Here is a 23024-nt window from a genome sequence, read left to right on the forward strand (position 1 = left end):
AAAAGCCACGTTCAGAGAAACAATGTAGAATGGCAGAAATAGGCAGGTGTTGGGCAAAGGGTACAAATTTCCAGTTGGAAGATGAATAAGTTCTGGGCATCCGGTGGACAGCACGGTGACTATGTATTTCATGCCTGAGTATGCTTGCTAAGAGTAGAAGTTAAATGTTCTCACCACACGCACGCACGTTCGCACACACACAAAGGTAATTATGTGAGTTGATAGATCGTGTTCATTGCGATAATCATTTCACAGCGTGTGTGTATATATATATCAAATCATCACATTGTATACTTTAAATATATACAATTTTATCAGCCCAATAAAGCTGGGAAAAAGGAATAAAATGACCAAGACCGTTAAATCTACCTGCATACCCCATCCTTACCCCATCACCCCGTCGACCCCAACGCCAGGCCCCTGGATAAGTAACTGTCATCCGAATTTGTGTTTACCATTCCCCTCGCTTTGCTGTAGAATTTTATCACACATGTATCCTTAAAGGCACATTGCTTTATTTTGGTTTGGAGGTCTATAAAAATAATATCATGGCATGAATATTTTCCAGAACCTTCCTGTTTTTACCGGGCATCGTTTCTAAGACGATGCTGAACCTGACTATATTTCGTTTCTTATTGCTATATAATATTCCACTGTATTGCTATATCACAATTTATGTATCCACTCTTTTGCTTATGGGAATATGAGTTATTTCCAGATTTTTGCTCTCATGCACAGTACTGCTCTTAACGTTCTTGGATATAGCTTCTGGCACACATACGCCAAAATGTCTCTAAGCTCTATTAACTAGGACTGAAACGGGTGAGTCATAAGCACGCTTATCTTTAACTCCACAGGATATCAAACCGTTTTCTCAAGTGTGGCACCAACCCGACCAGATGGGCAACTCGGGTCTCACAGTCCCAGGTTGGGCAGCGCTCTAGGAGGATGGTCAGGTCATGCATAACCCCACCCGAGCTGCGGTGACTTGGGATGAGGGTCCTGCCAGGTGGGCAACCCTCTCTGGTAGCCGGCAAGCACTCCTTAATGTGGAGCCTTGGCAAATCACGGCGCCTGACTTAATCACTTATTGTGGGGGCCTCCGCTTCAAAGGCTCTCTCTCCCTCTCCCTCCAACCCCCACCCCTAACCTCGTTTTGTGGCCACACCGGTGCTGTGTAATTCCCAGGCCTTGCGTTTTGAAAGTTGTTCAAACTTTCCTGGTCCTTGTAGCTGAAGGGCGTCCTGTGAGCCTAACGGGAGCCACCAGGGCGGGTCTGGGCACAACACGGTTGTTAATAAGCCGAGACCCGCACGAGACAGGTAAAGAACGGGCAGAGTCTCCAGGGCGCACCCACACCTCCAAAGAGGCAAGTGGGGTAGCTGACCAGGCCTGACGTGAGCGGGGGGCGGGGGGGGGGGGGGGGACAGGAAGCTCCCCCTACCTGCCGGCCGCCCCCCTGCCCTGGCGTAACCTGACACTCCTCATCTGTCCACCTTCCTGGTACCCAGCCAGCTCACCACGTTTGAAAAAGCCAGGAAATAAAGCTTTGCAGAAACCTAAACTTCTGGGGAAGAGTGGACCCAGAGCAGCCTCCGGCATCCGGACCGCAGCTGCTCGAGCGTCTTGCACCATTCCCAGCCCTTCGTCCCCGGCTCCCACGCTAGTGTCCCCCCCAACCCGTGAGAAGCTCCAGGAGGGGGCTCGAGGTGCCTGTACTTGGGGCGCCCCGAGCTCGGCTCCCGTGGGGACCTCCACGATCAGACACCCGCGGCGAGACCTCTGCACCCAACCACGCGGTCTGGTCCCCGTTCGACACAACCTTCCCGAACGGGCGCTGCCCGGGCTTGACGGCATCCGTCCCCTCCACGAAGTCTAGGGACGGGAAGGTGGTGGGCGATTTGGCCGGGGCCCAGGGCTACGCCTCCTCTGCCAAGTGGCTGGGCATCTGGGCCCCGGTCGTAGGCCCCCCCTTCGGATCATCGCCTTCATCGTTATCTTCACCCCTGGTTCACGGGTGATTTTCCGAGCAATTTCAGAGATCATAAAAGGTTATGGAAGTTACTAGTAGCTGCCCGTGGACTGAGACTGTCACTCCCCTCACTGCATTTTATGTACACGTCAGTCTGCAGTTGTATCTTCTAGATTTATTCTTTTGATGTTGACTGACTACTCCTGCTGCCTCCTCCATTAACTAGTCTGTTGTCCATTTTCCTCTTGGTTTGTTTTCTTATTGAGTTTTTTTATGTGTTAATAACACATGTTATTAATCCTGTGTTGTTTGTGGGCTGCTTCCGTCTTTTCCCAAATTCTGACCTGTCTTTTTACTTTATGGAGTCTTTGGGGAGAAAGTTTATAATTGTATAAGTCAACGTCTAATGTCTAATAAAATCTCTGAAAATTCTTCTCCACGAATGTCACGCCCACTCCTAACCTTCTCTATTTTCATAAGGTTTTTGGAATGAGAGGTCTGTTGAGAGGGCACCTGGTGGCTCAGGAAGTTAAGCGTCCAACTCTCGACTTCAGCTCACATCATGATCCCAGGATCATAAGATCGAGCCCCCCCATTGGGCTCAGCGCTGGGCGCGGAGCCTGCTTGAGATTCTCTCCCTCTCCCTTTGCCCCTCCCCTGCTCACACACATTCTCGCTCTCTCACTCTCTCTTTCTCTCTAATTTAAAAAAAAAAGAATTAGAACTCTACGAGGAACAGACATTCGTATGTCTCATGCAATTCAATTCACAAACACGGTACACTTCCCCACTTAACTTCTTTTTTAAACATCTTCCAGAAGATAAACTTTTCTAAAACTTGCTCTTTTTTATTCAACTTATTCCTACGTCTATTTGGTGGAGTTTTTTAATTGTATACTTTTAATCTTTTCATTGCCAGTGTACAGAAATACAATTAACGTTTGCTCGTTGATCTTGGATGGGACACTTCATTCAACCTTCATTATTAATGTATCTGTAGAGCCTTTTGAATTGTGCTATATACACATCATGATAATGTCTTACTTTCCAAAGAAATTCTTTCTTGCCTTATAGACTAGGGCCTCCAGTACCAGGCTGATAGAAGCAGCGATAGTAAATATATTTTGTTGATTCTTTTGAAGGCAATGCCTCTGGTGCTTCACGGCTAAGAATTACGTTTGCTGTAAGTGAACAATACCCTTTATCAAATTAAGTTAGCTCCCTCTTATTTCTAGTTTTCTAATAGAGTATTTTCCCCCTAAAGAGATGTAAACATTCATCATTTTATTTTCTGTGCCTACTGAAATGATTGTATGTACTTTCTCCTTTACTAAGTTAGGGTGAGTGAATTCGATTTATAGACATTCTAATGTTACATGACCTTATATCCTCGGGATAAAGCCTGGTTGTATTTGCTTAGGAATTTTTGTGTTTTTGTTCTTTTCCTTTTTTGTCGTACCTTTGTTTGCTTGTGATATCAAGGTTATTATTGCCTCATGAATAAGTTTTGTGACCAACTTTCTAGTCTTTGAGTTTGTGAAAGACCAGAATAATTTGTCCTTGTACATTGCAATAGAACTTTCCTGGAAAACCAGCAGGCTACACTGTTTTTTTAAGAGATAGGTTTTAGCCCTGATTTGATTTTTTAATTGTTGTAAAATTGTTCAGATTTTCTTTATTCCTGAGTCGGTTGTGGTAACTTACGTTCTTCTAGAAATTCAGCCATTTCATCTAAGTTTTCAAATATATTGGCAAAAGCAATATTTATAATATTCTATGACCATATCTTCTGTATATGTTATTTTATCTTTTTTATTCTTAATTTTTTTTTTTTTTTTTTTTTTTTTTTTTTTTGCATTTTAGCTCTTTTCTTCCCCCAAGGAATCTGGCCAGATATTTGTCTGTTTTATTTATATTAAAAAAAATTTTTTAATGTTTTATTTATTTTTGAGACAGAGGGAGACAGAGCATGAGCAGGGGAGGGGCAGAGAGAGGGAGACACAGAAGCCGAAGCAGGCTCCAGGCTCCGAGCTGTCAGCACAGAGCCCGATGTGGGGCTTGAACTCACAGACCGTGAGACCATGACCTGAGCCGAAGTCAGATGCTTAACCGACTGAGCCACCCAGGCGCCCTGTTTTATTTATATTTTAGTAAACATTTGGTTTATTTGAAACTTTCTACTGTTTGTTTGTGTCCTAGTCCATTCATAGTCATATCTTTATTTTTATCTCCCTTCGACCTTTTTTTCCTTTTCTACTTCTTTACTACTATTTTTATTCTTTGTCTTATCTAAGGGCTTAACTCATTTTCAGCCTTTATATTTTTCTAATATAAGCATTCAAGGCCATAAATTTCTTTCAAAATACTATTTTCATGGCTTCCCACAAGTTTGCCATGTAATATCTTCATTATTGTTCAGATCAAAAGATTTTCAAATAAATGTTATAATATTTTATTTAACTCATGATATATTTAGAAGTATGGTTATTAATTTCTTTGAGGGATTTTAAATTTACCTCATTACTAACTTCTGACTTGATTACATTATGGTGACGGAAAGTGATCTGTATAATCCCAGTTCTTTGAAATTCATTGCAATTTGTGTCGTGGCCTAAATGGTCAGTACTCTGTTCCGTGTTTTTGGGTTTTTTTTTTTTACCATTTTATGTATGCTATAAAGAAATATGTATTCTTGAATGGATGAATGCAGAGAAAGATCCCTTACCATTTTTATCATTTTAGTATTTGTAAGTGATGTCACCTTTCTCAGTCCTGATATTTGGTGCTATCAATTGCCCTCTGCATACTGCCTTAGTAGTGTGCAACAAATTCTGATATGTTGTGTTTTCATTTTAGCTAGATTAAAATACTTCACAATTTCTCTTTGAATTCCTTCTTTGACCCATAGGTTATTCATAAGCGTGTTATATTTAGTTAAGTATTTGTGCATTTTCCAGATTTCCTTTTGCCGCTGATCTCTGACTTAAATCCGCTATAGTCGGATAAAATGCTTTGTACCATTTGAATACTTTTAATTTACTGAGACATTGACTTACTGTGGACGGTCTTAGTGAATATTGTGTGCACTTGATGACAAGGTACCTTCTACTCGTTGTGCAGAGTATCTTAGAAATATCAACTAGGTCAAGTTGGTTGATAGTTTACAAGTCTGCCTTTGATGGGTCTTTTTCTTTTTTTTTTCTATCAATTATCAAAAGAGGAATAAAATTATGGATTTGTCCATTTCTTCTTACAGTTCTACCAATGTTGGTTTCGTGTATTTTTAAGCTTTGTCATTAGGTTCATGGACATTTAGGATTGTTATATCTTCCTCATTAATTCATACCTTTATCACTATGAAATGGCCTTCTTTATACCTAACAATAATCATTGTTCAGAAATCTAGTATTAATATAGCCACGTGGTTTTCTTTCAACTAGTGTTAGCATGCTAGGTCTTTTCCCCATCTATTCTAACTTGTGTCTTTATATTTAGTTTTTGTTTCTTATAGGAAGCATACACTTGTGCCTTGCTTTTTTCTGAACATCTTTGTCTTTTAATTCAGGTGTATAGACCATTTTCATTTAGTGCGAATATTGATACAATTAGGTTCTAACCTTTCATCTTGCTATTTGTTTTCATCTGTCCCAACCCAAAGGGGACTCTGGGGAAGATCAACAGATTTGAATGGACACTTAACCGAAGATGATAATTAGAGTGACAGATAATGAAAGCATATGAGAAGATTCTCAGCATCACTTTTCATTATGAAAATGCAAACTACAGCCGCAAGGAGGCACCACTGCAGACTTATTCAAAGTCCTCATCCTTAGCTAGTGCTGGTGGGGATGTAGATGAGCTGGAATTCCCACATGCCACTGGGGAGAATGTAAACTAGTACAAACACATTGGAGAACAGTTCCCAGCCTTTTAAACAGGTAAGCATACCTACCGTATGACCCAGCCATCCTCTCCCAAATACTTACCCGAGAGAAAAGGAAGCCTTCTTACCCGAGAGAAAAGGAAGCCTTATGTCCATACAAGTGCCTGTACGTTTATGTCCCTATCAGCATATTTGTCACAGTCCAAACCTGGAAGTAACTAAAATGTCCACCAACAGGGGAAGAGATAACTTGGAATGGAATGCTAGTCAGCAATAAGGAGGCATGAACTGTTGATAGATGTTACAACAGGGAGGGATCTCAAAACGATTATGAATGAAAGAAACCAGACACAAAGAGTACATACTTTATGATTCTATTTGTAGGAAATTCTGAATATTCAAACTAATCTGCAGTGACAGAAAGCAGATCAGTGTTTTCCTGGGGAGGGAGGAGTGAGGAAAAAGGTAGAAAGAACAGGATTTAACAAAGGACATGAAGATACTTTTGTTCATCTTCGTGATTGTAATGGTGGTTTCATAAACATATATATGTCAAAACTTATCAAATTGTACACTTTAAATATGTGCAGCTAATTGTATGTCAATCATATCTCAATAAAGCTCTTTTTAAAATACATCTTAAGCTTAGAATTTATCACCAAGAGAATACAAACAAGAATGAGGTCTTCCAAAACACTAGAGAAAATAAAATAGTAAACAGCTCACAAAGCCAAAGATGGGGAAAGAACAAGGAAAACAGAGCATAAATAACAGATGTCTCAACAAACATGTCTGTTTTGACAATACTCTAAATAAAACAATCCAAATAGGCACTCTTTGCCCAAGGTACACCTAAAATAAAATACTTGAATGTTCAAAAGGAAAGGATAGCAAAGACGTGTTGTGAAAACCACAAGAGAAAGGGTCAGTAAAATGAAGGTCAGGGAAGGCTGAAAAGGACAGACAATAATTTGGTTTGAGGAACTATTCAAGACCCAATGAAGGCATAACAGTGATTAACTTTTAAGCGGCAAATAACTCACCATCAAAACCTATAAAGCAAAAACTGTAAGAAATACCACAGTAAATTAATAGCTAAAATGTGAATGTGAAGTCCTGAAAATGTTAACCCCAAGGCCCAAGTTACATAAATCATGTTTTGTTTAGTTCTTTCGAGGGCTGGTAGCTGCATACCTGTAGGAACTTGACCCAAATGGCCGAGTCTTCCACAGATTTGCCTAAGAGGGAATTAGCATGCTCTGCAACTCAAATATTTTTCGCCAACATAAATGCCTGTATTAAAGCAGTCAAGAATAAATATCCACACCTGCCATTGCAGTGTGGTGAGACTATAACAAGAATGCTGACGATAATGAAGCCAGACATCAGCCGAGCCCCACCACTGTTTGCAATTTTGTTAGCCTCGGGCCCTGCACAAGCTCCGTGATCCATTAAAAGTCAGGTGGGTGCCTCTCACCCTTCTGCAAATCCCCAGGGGGTTACGCCCAAGGCCGCTGACCCCAGTCCTTCCACTGCTCCCGATACTGTTCTCCTCCCCGAGTCGAGGCAAACCCAGATGCAGAAATGCAACCCTTTTCCTTGTTTCTTCAAACCCTCCTCCCAGAGCCCCTGTGTGGCAGCCAAGTCCACTAAGGTCTGGGGAAGAGGAAGGAGTTTGAAGCTCAGATGGTCAAATGCCTCACACATCTAACCCCAGGATCCACCGAGCCCCCGTGTGTAGGGCCTTTCCCTGTGGTCAGAGCTCCTGCTTCCTTCCCGCCAAGCCTCGTCCAGCTGAGCCGAACGTCTCCCATCCCTCCCATCCCTGTCTCTCTCTCCAGTCTTCTCCTTTGGCAGCTCTTTGGGCCTCCTCCCTGAACAAGGATGACTCCGGTGCAGGAGGTAACAAAATGGCCCTCGTACCTGCTTCAGAAAAAGTCCGTAAGACAACACTTGGCCTCTGCCAGGTCCTGGCCGCCTCCGGCTTCCTTACATCACGGTGTTGAGCCCTGTCCCAGCTCTGGAGGCACGTGTACTGCTGTCAGCCCCGATCAAACGGGGACACTGAAGCTGGGAGAAACTGAGACACATGACCGAGATCACAAAGGCAGTGTGCAGCCAGGATCCAAAACGGGATTCTCCTGCCTGCGGACGCCGGGGGCAGGAGGCTGGATATTTAAAGATGCAGATTCCTGAGTATTTTTGCAGCACCCCCAGCACCACGGCAGCTGCTCCATCTGGCTCGGGGTCGCTCTGTGTTTAAGCACACCACACCAGGCTTGACTCAAAGGAGAGAGAGAGAGAGACAGAGTGTGTGTGCACGTGCGAGAGTGTGCATATGCATGTATGTAAAAGTGTGTGCACACGTGTTGTGTGTGTGCGTGTGTCCACGAACACTTAGGTCTGGGGACTGAGGTCCCCACCCTCGCCCCCACCTCGATGGCTATGTCATTCCTCTCAGGCAGCCCAAGGGGAAGGCGGGCCCCCCACAAGCCGCACCCCTGCTGAGTGACTCTCCCCTCGACAATGAGACGGGGCGGTCTCAGAGGTGATCTGGGTTTGTGCCTTCCCTCGGACTGTAGGCACGCCACCAAGGCTGGGATGGCACTAACCCCCATCCCTCAGGTTGTGGGAGGGGGAGACGGATGAGTCTGAAACAGTAAGTATGGCTTTGGAACCAACTTGGCTCTTCTGATGACAACGTGCCTTGTTCCAGATGGTTCCTGTGCATGTTCTCCTTCGTTAGCATGCTAATTTATTCTGACTCATCGCGAAACTGCTGCAGGCGGGGCTGGCGCACACCTCAATGCCACAGCAAGACCCGGGGGCCCGTGATTCCCAGCTGGAACAGGAGCCCTCCCTGGGGGCTGTCACCAACACCGGGTATATAGAGAACAGTTGGGGACAAGGCCTCAGTGGCAGCCTGAGCAGGCTGTAATTTCCCCTCCGGTGGCCCTGACATTCTGCGACAGGATCGGGAGGGCAAGGCTGGAGACACAGGCTCTGCGAACGTTCACGCCAGAAAGTTCCAGATAGCGCACAAACGTAAGTTCAAACATAACGGAGGCATCTGAAACAAAGACCCGAAGCAGAGTCGGGAACCTGACATCTCTCGTCCGTCAGCGCGGGCGAGAGTCGGGCGGGGCAGAACCTCCAGTGTGGGCCCAGGCCCCGGGGTGACACCTTTGTCCTCTGGTCCCAGGGGTCCCACTGGGGCACGCGGGAGTGCCACCACAGACCCCCACTTCCCACTGTGCAGGCCACGGCTCAGCCCAGAGACATTTCCTGGTCACCAGGATTGGCCCAGACTCTGCAAGGGGCACCCGGGGACGCGGTGTGACCTCTCAGAGCAGCCCTGCAGCTGTGAAGTCCGGGCAAACACCTGGCCTCGAGCAGGACAGCCCTCGGCCCGGGAACCAGGCCCCCAGCAGTCAGCTGACCCGGGACAAGCCTTCCCTGCCTTGCCCCCACCGCACCCTGGGCACTGCTGGGATTGTCCCCAGGGCTGGCTTGTCCCCTCACCCCATCCCAGGGTCAGCTTCTGGGACACCCAGCCTACTGTCCCGTCCTACTGGGCAAAACTCACCGACATGGCCACCCTGACCGCTTGGGCCTGGAAAACAGGTATCCATTCGATCCTGGCCCAGGTTCCCAGGTAAAACCCCAGGTCCCCCACGGCTGGCTTCCTGCCCAGACCTCCCCAGGTCCCCTCCCACCGAGGGCTGCTGGCTGCCCTCCTCGACCTTGGGGCTCCCTGCCCCTCAGCCCTCCGCGGCAAGGAGTTCCCGGCCCCCTGGGAGACAGAGTGACAAAGTTGCCAGGGCACGGTGAGCAGACTTCTGGAATCCCCCAGGGCTCCATCGCATTGTCTACAGCTTCCTGGCAGTGGGAAGGGCCCCTTCCGTGAGGGGGAGGGAGTCTGAGCCGGGCGCTGGGGGCCCCCCCAGCGGGGCCGCCCTCGGTGCTGGCGAGGACTCTGGAAGGTGAGCACGGCGCAGGTCCTGAGACCCTCCCCCCCAACTCCTGGGAACGTGATGCAGGCAGAGGGCCGTGTGCGGGAGGCCCCAGGGACCAGGATGCCCGGGGCGGGCGGAGGCCAGAGCCCGTTGGCGTCCTGGGTACTTGGCGACCCTTGAGGCCCGGCCCCGCCTGCACTTCCTGCTGGGAACAAGCATGTCCAATCAGGCCACGCTGCAGGGCGGCCGCTCGCTCGGGTCTGTCGCCAGCCACTGGCATCCCTCGGGAGAACCCCCACCGCCCGGGGCCGTAGGAGCGGCCTGCCCTCGGCTCCAGGAAAAAAGGAGACGGACGGACGAGCAGGAGGCTGTGCTGTACCCTGTTCTGTCCACGGCACCCACACAGAACAGCGTCCCTCCTCCGGAAAACAGGCGTCGTAGGCGGAGGGAGCGTGACCATCCACCCCCGCTGGCCGGGGACAGTCCCGGGCGCGTCTGGGGCCCTTAGTAGTTGTTGGAAGCACCGCTGTCCCCCGCTGTCCTGCCTGCACAGGACACCGTCTCCCAGCTCCCGGCGAGCAGCCGAAGGCTTAGTGTGGGAGGAAGGCGGGGGAGGCGGGAAGCAGCCTGGCTGGGGTGGCAGACTGGGCGGGACCCCCGTGCAAGGTGGTTTCCGAAGCGCAGAGGCTTGGACCTCGGGGCCCCGGGAGGGAGCCACGGAAGGGGCAACACGTGACATAATCAGCAAGGTCTTCCGGTGGGACCCACCAGCCAGCCACGGGGATACCTCCTCCTTGCAGGGGTGGGGGAGGGGGCTGTCACGTCGTGGGGTGACCTGTCCTCACCCCAGCTGCTGCACCCCCAACTCTCTGGCAGGAATCCGCGTTACTGCTCGGTTAACGCACGTTAAGCGGAGCACAGGCGCTAGACGATGAGCCACGGCCACCGACCGGCCACAGAGGAAGTGAAGGAGGGACGTCCGCACTCACCGGTGCCGGGGGAAGTGCCAGGACACGGGGAGACCGTTGACCACAAGGCTTCCGGGAGTCAGGTCGGGGCTCTGTGGCTGCCACCCAGACGCTGTGCCGGCGGGAGGGGCTCGCACACACGGCCCCCAGGCCGCACGGCCGAAGCCCGAAGTTCCGCCCCCTTCCTGGAGGGATTTGGGGACAGAGGCACGACCCCCGGGTCTTTGCCCCGGGAGCGCACTCACCGGGGGCGCAGCTGGTCACCCGCAGGTGGACGTGGGCATCGAAGCCCCCGGTCCTCGGGCGGGAGACAGCCCGGCACCTGCCGCCCCGCGTGCAGGCAGATGGGGGCAGGGCTTCCTCCCTGCGCTTGTCTCAGGCACGTGCCACAGGCTGGCCCACAGAAGTCCGGATTGTTCCACGGTGACCCGGGCCACGTGCGGACTTCCCCGTGCGGCCCGTGGTGCCTGCCAGAGGGTGGGAGATGGGCCCCATTAGGAGGCTGACCTCCCCGCGGGGCTGTGTGTCCGGGGGTCTGGTGGCCTGGGACTTGTCAGGACATCCCTCCTTGTCCCCCAGCTGCTAAGAGAGACGTGGCAGGCTCAGGGGCCTTTGTGGGCGCGGAGGAAAGGATGCACGGAGGAGTGCCCCCAGCTCCACGCGGCGCAAAAGCGGACCCCACGGATGGTCTCCGGTGACCAAGGGCGTCCCCGGAGCCGGATAGGTGGGGCCGATGGGAATTCGGTGCAGGCCACTGCCGGGGCCCCTGTGGGCCGTGGGCGCCTGACGGTGGGACACCGTTTGCCGAGGTGGCCCAGCTGCCCGGGGTGGAGGGCGCTGTCCCGGCCACCGTGCCATCGGCCCGGCTGCGCCCACTCTGCTCCATCACCAAGCAGGTGTACCGTGTGCCCTTCAGGAACCCGCTGCCGCCCCTGGGGCCTCCTCCACGGCCAGCGGGGGAGGGGGTCCAGCCGGAAGGGGCCCAGTTCACAGATGGCCCTATGTGGTCTCAGGCTGTGCCAGAGTCAGCGAGGGTCTCCACCTGTTGCCTGCTCCCCAGAGCCCCACGGGGCCTGTTACCCGTCCACGGACCCAGCGCCCTGTCTCGGGTCTGCTCCCGCCATGGCCCGCACGGCCCCCAGGGTCTGCGGGCCCCTAAAAGCCTCCAGCAACACCACACGAGATCCTCGAAAGCCCATTTAAAGCTCATGGTAATTACTTCCAGGGGGTTTATAGCCCCAGAGAGTCTCGTAGCCACGCCCCGCCGTCCAGGAAGGCGATATTTCACCATCAAGGACGCGACCCTGGGTATTTACAGACGGTAATGAGACTGTCCACTGCTCGATGTTGCCATAAATAAGCAGGAAAGTGCTGAGTTTCACGCAATTCTCCCTGATTGCCTGGAAGGCGTCATTATTTTAATAAAAAAACTAATCAGCAGCCTCCCCAGATCTCGGGCTCGGTGTTAATTACAGAGGGGCTGGCGGGCGGGACCAGCGCCTCGATGTCACGGGGGTGGGGGCTCTCTCGTGTTGAAAGGAGGGAATTCAAAGAAAGAGGAAGAGTGTGCTCGCCTTCAAAGTAGCGGTGACGATGCAGGATGTCCTTGTGAGCCCCGGCACGGACACCATTACCCCCACAGGGGGTTCAAGGCAGCCACACGCCTTTCTCCACGCCACGGTCCCCCGGGGTAGCCGGAGAGGGCCCCGCGGAGCCGTGTGGCCAATTCCACGGGAGCAAAGTGCCCGGCTGGGCTCCTCAGAAAGTGCAGGGAGGCGGGGAGACTTGGTTGTCAGGCTTCCTTCCCTTTTTCACTCCCCTCTGTGCTCTGCCCTGCTCTTCCCCCTGCTGGGAGCACAGGTGCGATGCTGGAGGTGCAGCAGCCCTCTTGTGACCATGAGGCTGTAAGCAGGACAAAAGCTGCATCGGGGACCGCTGAACAGAAAGACGGAAGGTATCTGTGAGCTGGGTTTGGAGGCCGCCTGCTCTGCTCCATGCTTCTCGTGCCACAAGAGACATAAAGCCCATTTCATGAAACCGTTGTAAGTTGGGTTTTATTTAATCCCTAAGCGGTGTGTCCAAGAATAATTGTTACTAAAAAAAAAAAAAAACCCAAAAAGAAACAAACAAACAAACAAAAAACGGGGTATCTGGGTGGCTCTGTCAGTTAAGTGTCCGACTTCAGCTCAGGTCATGATCTCACGGTCCGTGGGTGGGTTCAAGCCCCACACTGGAATCTGTACTGATCGCTCAGAGTCTGGAGCCTGCTTCAGATTCTGTCTCTCTCTCTCTCAAAAATAAACACTTAAGAAAATAATAAGGCCACTGGAGAAGTTTTAAGTGGACTCATTTGTAACTGCACCGCTCCAGGTACCTGGACCCCACGTCTTCCTGGGCACACGGAGGTCGGGGGCGGGGCTGGCTGTCTGACGTGGCTGGGCCGGTGACGTCGGGCAAAAGTGATGTGTCACTTCTGGGAGGCACTCTCTTGTCCTGTTTCGACAAACGTGAGAACGTGTGCTGCGCAGAAGTCCCCCCTGAGCCCTGCTGGGAGGGCAGCCGGCCCGGGACCCTCTCGGGCTGTGCGAGGGTGAGGGCTCAGCTTTCCGAGTCCCTGGGGCTCGGGTTCCGCTTGTCAGCCTCTCCCGACTAACACAAGCAGAGGCCCCGTGTCAGAGAAGGTCGCGGGGAAAGGTAGGGGCTCTTCCTCCTGAGAAGTGAAGCCAGAAGAAAGTTCTCTGTTGAGCAGAGGCCGAGGCTTTCACGGCAGCTCTGCCCTGAGTTTCAGAAGGAACAGAGAATTGCACCCTCTGATTCCCGTCACTAATTTGTCCCAGTGCAAGTATTTGGTGGCAGGGCTCGCCCCGTGGCCCGCCGCTGGCCCTCACCACAGGCCTGTGTCCCGCTGTCCCCGGAGGCATCTTCCCCCGCCCCCCCCCCACCCCCGCCAGGCACCACCGCGGCTCCTGGACAGGAGCCCGCAGGGGCCAGGGCGTCCAGGCTCTTCCCGATATCTGGGCCGTCCCTGCCTGCATCTTCGTCAACCCCAGGAATCTCCACACGTCCCTGCGTCGGGGTCACACTGCATGTTAACGGGGTCCCCAGATCCGGCCACCGATGAGAGACCGACCGAGAAGGGCGGGGGAGAGGGATGGCCTCACAGGCGCCTTGAGCCCTGTCCTTTCCCGGGGGTCCCGGGGCTCCAGAGGAGGCCCCAGCCCCCCCCCCCCACCCCGCCCAATTTGCAGACCCTTTACGTCTTTTCCAGTTAGCGGGCCCCCCACTGACAGCCAGGGCCAGGCCGCAGCCACACGGAGCCTTCGAGGGGTCGGCTGATGGAACTGGTGGCAGAAAATCTACTTGTAATAAAACTGTTCATAAAAGTGAAATGTCATTCAAAGACTCCGTGTCCACGGGGAAACAGTTTTTACGTCCCCGTGTGTCTCAGAGAGCAGACATCTCTCCGCTCACCGTCCGCCGGGGACCAGCATGGGGTGTGGGGCCCAGGGTCTTTGCAGGGACCCTGCCTGGTGGGGGGTCTCTGGGAAGCGGCTGTTTAGACAGAAGGCCCAATGCCTCTGCTCCCCTGCCCTCCCCCAACGGCAGCAATGGGCCCCAGCGGGATGGGACCCAAACAGCGGGCCAGGGGCGGGCAGGGGACAGCGGGGCTAATCTCTCGACGACTCTGGACTCGGCGGGTCTGATGGCACCGGGTAGGCAGGGAGGCCCCTGGCCGCGGGTGAGGTGGCCCTGACACAGCACAGAGGGACACCCATGTGGCTGCGCTGGTGGCACCCGAGGCTGGAGATGTCACGAGTCTTCCTAACTCACGTGGCCGGGACGCTGAGTGGCTTCCCGTGCGGCCCAGGTGTCCTCACGGCGTGGAAGCCGGACTCCGAGGCGGAAGGTGACCTTGGGGCCGAGATGTCCCACAGCGTCACTTCCCCCGTGTTCTGTTCACCTGCCCAGACCCACCAGGACCCACGGAGACTGGCCCCATTCAGGGAGGGAAAGGAGGCTTCCGGGTGGGCGAGGGGAGCACATTCGCGGGCTTGGGGGAGCCAGAGACACCCCCCCCAGCTGTGTCTCTATCTCCCTGTCTCTCTGCATGTGTCTCTGCCTGCGTCTCTTTCTCTGTCTCTGTCTCTCTGCCTCTCTCTGTCTGTCTCTGTCTCTCTCTCAGTCTCTGTCCCTCTGACTCTCTCTCGGTCTTTCTCTCTGCCTTTCTCTGCCTCTGTCTGTCTCTGTCTCTGTCTCTGTCTCTGTCTCTGTCTCGGTCTTTCTCTCTGCCTCTCTCTGCCTCTGTCTGTCTGTCTCTGTCTCTGTCTCTGTCCCTCTGACTCTCTCTCATTCTTTCTCTCTGCCTCTCTCTGCCTCTGTCTGTCTGTCTCTGTCTCTCTCTCAGTCTCTGTCCCTCTGACTCTCTCTCAGTCTTTCTCTCTGCCTCTCTCTGCCTCTGTCTGTCTCTGTCTCTGTCTCTGTCTCTGTCTCTCTCTCGGTCTTTCTCTCTGCCTCTCTCTGCCTCTGTCTGTCTGTCTCTGTCTCTGTCTCTGTCTCGGTCTTTCTCTCTGCCTCTCTCTGCCTCTGTCTGTCTCTGTCTCTCTCTCTCTCTCAGTCTCTGTCCCTCTGACTCTCTCTGTCTCTCTCTATCTCTCTCTCATCTCTCGCCACCCCACACCCCCCTCCCCCCCGGGAAGAGCCAGCTGTCACAGCCGTCACATCACAGGCAGTCCTGGGGAGAAGCCCACATGACAAGGAACCCGTGTCCCCGGCCAACAGCCACGGGGAACGTGAGGCCACCTTCCGAAAGGCCCTCAGTGGGGGGCTGGCAGCCGCGACTCGGGGGGCCAGGGCGCTGCGCCGGACGCTCACGCAGACCCCCCAACTCAGCCCCGGCGGCCCCCACGGCCCCCGCCACGTCGCCCCTGCAGGCCACGCCACGGACTCCAGGCCAGGGCCAGAGGAGGCCCCCGCAGCATCCCTGCACGGCTCCGGCAGCCCAGCCACCGGGGCGTCTCCTGTCCCTCACACCACAGGCCAGGCGGGACCCCTTCCCACCCCCCCACCCCCACCCCCCGGAAACAGCGCCGAGGGTGCTCCGCCAGGCCCGCCAGCGCGGACCCGGTGTCCCGCTGCGGCTCAGAGATGGCGTGGAGACACCCGCTCTGCACCGCCCGTGGGGACCGAGCATCAGGCCCGCCCACCCGGGAAGTCTGCTCCCCCTGGCCCCGCCCACAGCGCCCCTACAAGCCCCCCCCACCACAGACGCCCAAACCACGTGGGGGCGCCCGCGTGTGCTGCCCTGAGCCTTGACCCGCAAGCCCGCGTGCGCTGGGTCCCCACTGCCCTGCTCTCTCCTCAAAGGGGAAACGTCTGCAGAGATAGACGCCACAGGCGGGCCACCAGCCCCAGCACGGGCATCCGTGGGCCGGTGGGCCGGCCCGAGACCCGCGGGAACCCCGAGCCCCCTGCACCAGGCCTGCCAGGCCGTCCCGGGCACACGGCCGGGGCCGGCCCCGGGCAGAAGAACCCGATTCCTGCCCGCCCCAGCCCCAGGCCTCACCTGGCGGTGTTCGAGCCCCGCCCGACGGCCCCGACCGTCTGCTCTCCAATATGCTCTCCTTCCCGGCTAATCCAGCTGGAGACTTTCAACCTCGTTGTCATTTACAAGGCAGCTGGAGCACAGGATATTTTTAATAAAAATTAGGTACAAGCAGATACAGGGGATTAATAGTTGTATTATGATTTTATAGTTCTCCATATACAGCGGCAAGGCAAAGACAATCAGAGAGCAGAGCCATTTCAGGCAGATAAAATGGGGCATTTATTTTTAATGGAAAGAGAATTTCAGGACTCACCCAGCCGTGGAGAGAGCTGCTGATGGCCCTCACCGGGTGAAACAAAGAGGAGGCTGGGGGTGTGGCGGCCTCTCCGGAGACGCCCCCTCCGGGTAGGGGGAGAGCCCCCCGCTTTGCGGAGCACAGGAGGGAGTCGCCAGGTGGGACTCTTCAGCCCCAAATCGGAGGGATCAGAGGGAATGGAGCCCTGCAGGCTAAGCCTCTCTCAGCCTCAGCGTCCCCATCGGCCCAGCAAGGACCAGGTGAGCTCTTCGGAAAAGTGGGTGCCCCTCAGAGCCCAAGGGAGGTTGACATCGAAGCTGCCACCCACAATCACCTCTGCTCTTTGCTGGGGGAGCCAGCACATATTGGGCACCTACTGTTCTCCCCAAACTCACAGCCGGGCCTTAAATTCACCCCACCCTGCTGGCCGCCTGGGCCTGCCTCAGCCAGGGGTCTGGCCCCAGCTCAGGCCTGGGGACAGCTTTCCCCCGAGCTCCCCCAGCAGAAGCCACGTCTCTCCAGGAACCACCAGGCGGCTTCAAAGCTCAGAGCTCGGGTTGGAAGGGATCCAGCGGGAGCCCACGGCAGCCAGGAGGCCCCACGGCAGCACGGGAGGCAGCAGCTGGCCCGGTGGGGGGCAGCAAGGGGGAGGAGCTTTGCAGACCCAGGGCTAGAAGGGGGGACAAGAGTGCCTGTCACCACCTTCCCACCTGGTCCGTCCCGAAGCCCGAGGGGAGCAGCCCTCACAGGAAGAGATTGTCTGGATGGGGACCGGCCTTCCCCGGCCACAGGGCTGCTGACCGCTGGCCACCTCTACCCAACCCCTGGCCTTCCGCAGAGCTCCACTGCCCACCCAGGGCCTCCCTTCAAGCCCACGAGGTGAGCGACGGGCAGAGCTCACGGGACACCCAGGCCAAGCTGGTCCCCACCGTCCCATAGCCACCGCCTGATGGGACGCGGGACGGCCTCCAAAGACGGGCTGGGGGCCAGCTGGGTGGCACCCCTCCGGGATGCGCTGTGGTCCGGGAATCCGGGGCTGGGAAGGACCAGGGCCCCTCCGTGCTTACCCCGACTCACCCTGAGGACCCTCACCGTCTGGTCCTGAAACCAGTCGACCGACTGACCTCAGAGCCCGCAAGGACGTGCCCGCGGCAGCCGAGCACCCCGGGGCCCCCCAGGCAGCCCTCCCCGCCCCCCCCCCCCCCCCCGCCAGCCCAAAGGGTACCCGGCCGGTCTTAGAACCCGCCTCCCAGGACGCAGATGAAACTGAGCCCACAAAGCTCAGATCACAACAACTGACTCAGCTGGGAGCGGGGCCCCCAACACTCGGAACGGCCAGGGCGCACGGGGCGGAGGGCGTCGGTGGGGGGGCCCGTGGAGGGAGGAAGCCTCCATCCATCCATCCAGGAGAACAGAGGAAACTTCGCACGGGCGCCAGCAGAGGCCCCCCGACGCCGGGGCCCTCCGGAATGGGGAGGCGGGTGTGGAGCGCCCACTTTCTAAATCACACAAATTAATTTAGAAATCAGAGCGGCTCCCGCAGCTCGACTACAGATTTCAAAACAGCTTAACAAATTACCAGACCCCCTTTAAGAAGACAAATTATGCCGCTCCTCCGCCTGCCTGGTTAATTATGCATGCACTTTTGTGAGGCCTCGTTAAATATTCACCAGCCACCGGTCTGCACTTATGACTCACAGCCTCATTTCTGTGCGGGGCCCGGGCACTTGTGCCCCACTAGCCCTGGGACCCCAGGCCCCACGGAGGCCCCCACTCCCTGACCGCGAGGCCTGTGGGTAACCGCGTCCAGCGAGAGGCGCCGGCCCTTGCCAGGCCCCCCACTCCTCCCCACGCTCAGCGTCTGTGTCGCCCCAGAGGAGACAGGGCCTCCTGCCTGCAGTGCTGTCTTCCTCACCCTGAGTACTCAGGGGAGGCCCCAGAGCACGTCCCCACCATCCAGTGACGCCTTCCCTGGTGATGGCCGTGGCCCCTGCCTCCACGGGCAGCTGGAGCCCCTGCGCCGGCCTCGCTCGAGAACCTTTGAATCGCAGGCCCTCAGAGCCAGAGGCGCCCCCAGCTGCCACCAAAACGGCCTGCCCTGGACAGACCGGAAAGAGGAGGCCCCCCCAGGACAGCCCGTCCCAGCCGCGCCCCACCCTCCCTGCCCCACGGGCTCCCGTGACTCAGATGGGGTGAGACCGTCCCCCAGGCGTCCCTCACAGGTGTCCCGCCTGGTCAAGTCCACATCAACAGGACGGCGGCCCTCGTCCACTGGCACCCACTCGGGACTGGGGGGCACAACGTGACCTGCTCTTGGCCTCGAGTACCCGCGGGCCCCACGCTCACAGAGGGAAGGCCGGCCCTGCTGTGCACACACCCACACACGCCCGCGTGCACACACCCATGCGCACGGGCACGCACGGGTCCACCTGCTGCTCCTACACGCAGAAGCCGCAGAAGCCACTGACAGAAGCGCCGTCTTGTGGCTCCCGTGTGGGGCCCAGGTGGGGAGCCACGGGCCAGCGGGGGTCATCTGCTCACGTCCAGAGGAGCTGAGGCCAAGAGAGGGAGGGGGACTCGTTCAGGGACTCCCAGCGAGCTGGCGGCCAGCCTGCACCAGGCTCCCCTGAGGGCTGGACCAAGCAGATCACGCAGGGGCAGGGGCCCCAGCAGGTTTCCTGTACCTGCCACACGGGGGCGCCAGCAGGGCCCGTGTCCCCGCCACACACGGGGGGGGGGGGGGGGGGGGCCCACAGCCCGGCCTCAGGGTGGTTGGGCCCAGGCCTGTCTTCCCTCCCTCTGCTGCCACCCTGCCCCCAGCCCTCCCGGGGCACCTGCGCCTGAGCTGGGGACAAGCCACGCCCCCTGGGGCCCGCCCACCCGCGCCTCCACCCCAGGGCACCTCCGGGAGGCCGGAGCACCCGCAGTCAGATCGGACAGCCTTGGCTTTCTCTGCAAGGAAAAGACACGGTAATTCTCTCCGGAGGGAGGCGCGGGCCTGGCGTGGGGGTGCCGGAGAGCCGCCGCGCGCCTTTGCGCTCACTTTGGAAACTGTCAGTTCAGCAGTCTGGCTAACTACCTGCTCGGCGGTGGCCTTAAAACTGTCCACGCTCATAAATCACCCCAGGATTTAAATAAGCGCTGGTGGCAGGTAATTTTTCAGAACTCCCCCACACTCACGCCCAGGACCGCGGGTGGAGTGGACAGAAAACGAATTAAGACAGGGCTGAGAGCGGAGGCGCGCGTGAAGGAAGCCGGGTGCCTTGTGTGCACAGCAGGGGGGCCTTGGGAGACCGAGGAGGCCGTCCCTCCACGCTCTTCCCTGCCGAGCACCCCCCCCCCCCACACACACACACACACATCGGAGAGGCCACCAGCTCGCAGCCTGCCCACAAAGAGCTCTTCACGCGGGTCTGCCCCGATGGTGTGGCACCCTCCTCCCTCTGGGTTGTCTGGCTGATGGCAGGAAGCCTTTACTTAAGGCAAGGAAGTGCCGAGGGGATCAGGCGCTGAGCAGGGCACCTCCTCTGCCCCCGCACAAGCCGCAGGGCATTGGTCCCAAGACAGTAGCCAAGACTGGGAAGCGAGAGAATCAAATGTCTCCTTGGGACATTTTCCAAGACCATTCCCCCCCCAAAGCAGAAGGAGTGTGGCCCTCCATGTCTGCCCCGCTGCTCTGACGCTCACTCATTCATTCAACAGACTCTCAGACCCCTGCCTGAGGCCAGAGTCTACACTCTGTGATCTGAAGTCAGGACTCCGTGTAAGCTGGGTGTGGGCTGGGATGTGGGCTCGTGTGAGCCTAGGACCAGGGCTCAGTGTGGGCTGGGACCAGGGCTCAGTGTGTGCTGGGACCAGGGGTCAGTGTGGGCTGGGACCAGGGCTCAGTGTGTGCTGGGACCAGGGCTGAGTGTGTGCTGGGACCAGGGCTCAGTGTGTGCTGGGACCAGGGCTCAGTGTGTGCTGGGACCAGGGGTCAGTGTGGGCTGGGATCAGGGGTCAGTGTGTGCTGGGACCAGGGCTCGGTGTGTGCTGGGACCAGGGGTCAGTGTGGGCTGGGATCAGGGGTCAGTGTGTGCTGGGACCAGGGCTCAGTGTGTGCTGGGACCAGGGCTCGGTGTGTGCTGGGACCAGGGCTCGGTGTGTGCTGGGACCAGGGGTCAGTGTGTGCTGGGACCAGGGGTCAGTGTGTGCTGGGATCACGGGTCAGTGTGTGCTGGGACCAGGGCTCGGTGTGTGCTGGGACCAGGGCTCGGTGTGTGCTGGGACCAGGGCTCAGTGTGGCCTGGGACCAGGGCTCGGTGTGTGCTGGGACCAGGGCTCGGTGTGTGCTGGGACCAGGGGTCAGTGTGGGCTGGGACCAGGGGTCAGTGTGGGCTGGGACCAGGGCTCAGTGTGGGCTGGGATCAGGGGTCAGTATGGGCTGGGACCAGGGCTCAGTGTATGCTGGGATCAGGGCTTGGTGTGGGGCTCAGTCAAAAGTCTGTGGCACAGGCTCAGAGCGGGGGTCTGACATGCTTCGGTATCACAGCTGGTGACAGGAGTACTGGCGGACCCCTCTGTGCTGCTGTCCCCCACCTGAGGACAGTGGAGCCTGGTGGAACCTGCCATCTGACCACCACGGGTCATCCCTTCCCCCTCTCGGCCCCAAGGGTTTGCAGACCCCGAGGAAGGCAAAAGCCGCCCACCTCCCTGTATCCTGTGTCTGGAGTGTGGGTCCTTCTGAGCTCCCGGGACACTGGCTGATGGAAGGGCCGGCAAGAGCTCACTGACCACACGGGAGGATTCTGGTGGACACCAAGGCTGTGGCCACCACCGGAGGTCACTCCTCCAGGAAGGGCCCCTCCCCGTTGCCCAGATGGAGAAGGCCCCCTGCCGGGTCCAGGCTGCCCCGGAGTGGGGAAGAGATTGGGGGTCCTCCTGACTCCCCAGCCTGGAGCTTTTTCCCAGGGCGGCCTCGAGGCACCTGTCCCAGCAGGAGCGCCCCATGCTTCCCATCTGCTGCCGGGCACTCTTGGGAGGGTGGTCCGTGACCCTATGACGCAGCACCCACGCTGCCCCTCCGGGGCGAGACCATGAGAAGGGCGCCGGGCCCTTACCCAAGATGCATCTGGCTCCCAGCATGGCAAAGAAAGATGGGGGCAGTGCAACCCTGAGGCCGGGCCCCGTGGGGACACACCACGTGCGGCCCCCACTGGACACCAGGACCGACGGCCGGGCCCCTGGAGCCTGGGACCCACTCCCCTTGCCCGTGGGCCCCCCATAGAGCCCCTGCCTGCACCCCGTTCCCTCCAGGCCCAGCCAGGTGACTCTGGTCACACATGGGCAGGAGGGCCAGCCGAGGATGGGGTGCCCTGAGGAGGGCTGTGATTCCCCGGGGGTTCCCGAGACCCCGAGAACACTGCCTGCCGTTGCCCGTGAAACCACTGGGGCCTGCCTTCGGGAAGTGCGCTGCCCTCACGGGCTCCCCCTGGGACTCGAGGCTGCTGGCCCTTCGTGACACTGAAGGGCCCCTGTGGCAGCAGCCCTGCGCTGCCAGTCCCTGCGTCCCTCCAGCAGCCTAGGACACGGCTGCCTCCTGGCCGGTCCTCCAACGCCACCTGGTGGCCCGTCTGCCCGCGTCAGGGGCCTCCTCCAGCCTCTCCTGGGTGACCCGGGACGACCGGCTGGGGCCTCACCTGGCCGGACGTCCCGAGCAGAGGTCGGTGTCCAGGGGTGTCCGGCCCCCCCCCCCCCGTCCCGGCTGGGGCGGCGGATCCAGGTCTGAGCGTTTTGCTGGAGCGGCACCCTTGGTCTTGAAAAGGGGTTTTGCTCATCAGAAAGAACTCCATCCCCTGAGGGGAAAGGCAATAAAAAGCAAATAAATGCAAGAAATTAGAGCTGGCCCAGGCCGAGAGGGGCCCGTCCTGATTGCTAATCAAATTCCCATTCCTGAAGATCTTTAAAACCCTTCCTGTGCCGAGTTATTGTCTCCAAAGAGCTGTTATGACTCGTATAAAAAAAACTTATAAAAAATTCTAATCAACACTGGGTCTTAAACCGCAGCGCCCCGCACCCAGCACGGCAGCGTCAGCGAGGATGTTTATGAGGCATTTCACGCCTCCGGCTGCCCCCTCAGCCTCGCAGCTTCAGTCGCCCATCAAAGTGATAAAGAAGGTGTTTTGTGACTCAAAAGTTATTTATTAACACCCAGTGTTTTCCACACGAGTCTCTCGGGCAGTGAGGGCAGGCCTCCCTGACAGGCTGGAGAGCTGTCACCAGGCGGCCCCGCTCCCCCGTCACTCCCTGCTGCCCCAGGCCACCTGGAAAGGCGGTGACACAGCCTGAGCAGCACAGCAGGACGGGGTGTCTGAGGCCGCCGGGCGCCGGCTCCTGCAGGCGCCGTCCGAAGAGCCTTCGCACCCG

General features: G+C 56.6%; 2 long non-coding RNA genes across 2 annotated transcripts; one reads left to right on the forward strand and one right to left on the reverse strand.

Moving 5' to 3' along the window:
* Positions 1-8593: 8593 nt before the first annotated feature.
* On the reverse strand, positions 8594-9639 carry LOC122221465. Its single transcript, XR_006203238.1, has 2 exons — positions 9442-9639; positions 8594-8925 (listed from the first exon to the last, which is right to left on the reverse strand). It is a non-coding gene; the product is annotated as an uncharacterized LOC122221465 (long non-coding RNA).
* A 109-nt stretch (positions 9640-9748) lies between these two features.
* LOC122221467 lies at positions 9749-12816 on the forward strand. Its single transcript, XR_006203240.1, has 3 exons — positions 9749-9838; positions 10688-10862; positions 12640-12816. It is a non-coding gene; the product is annotated as an uncharacterized LOC122221467 (long non-coding RNA).
* The last annotated feature ends 10208 nt before the right edge of the window (positions 12817-23024 follow it).

The sequence above is a fragment of the Panthera leo genome, chromosome B3, assembly GCF_018350215.1.
Source record: "Panthera leo isolate Ple1 chromosome B3, P.leo_Ple1_pat1.1, whole genome shotgun sequence".
Lineage (NCBI taxonomy): Eukaryota > Metazoa > Chordata > Mammalia > Carnivora > Felidae > Panthera > Panthera leo.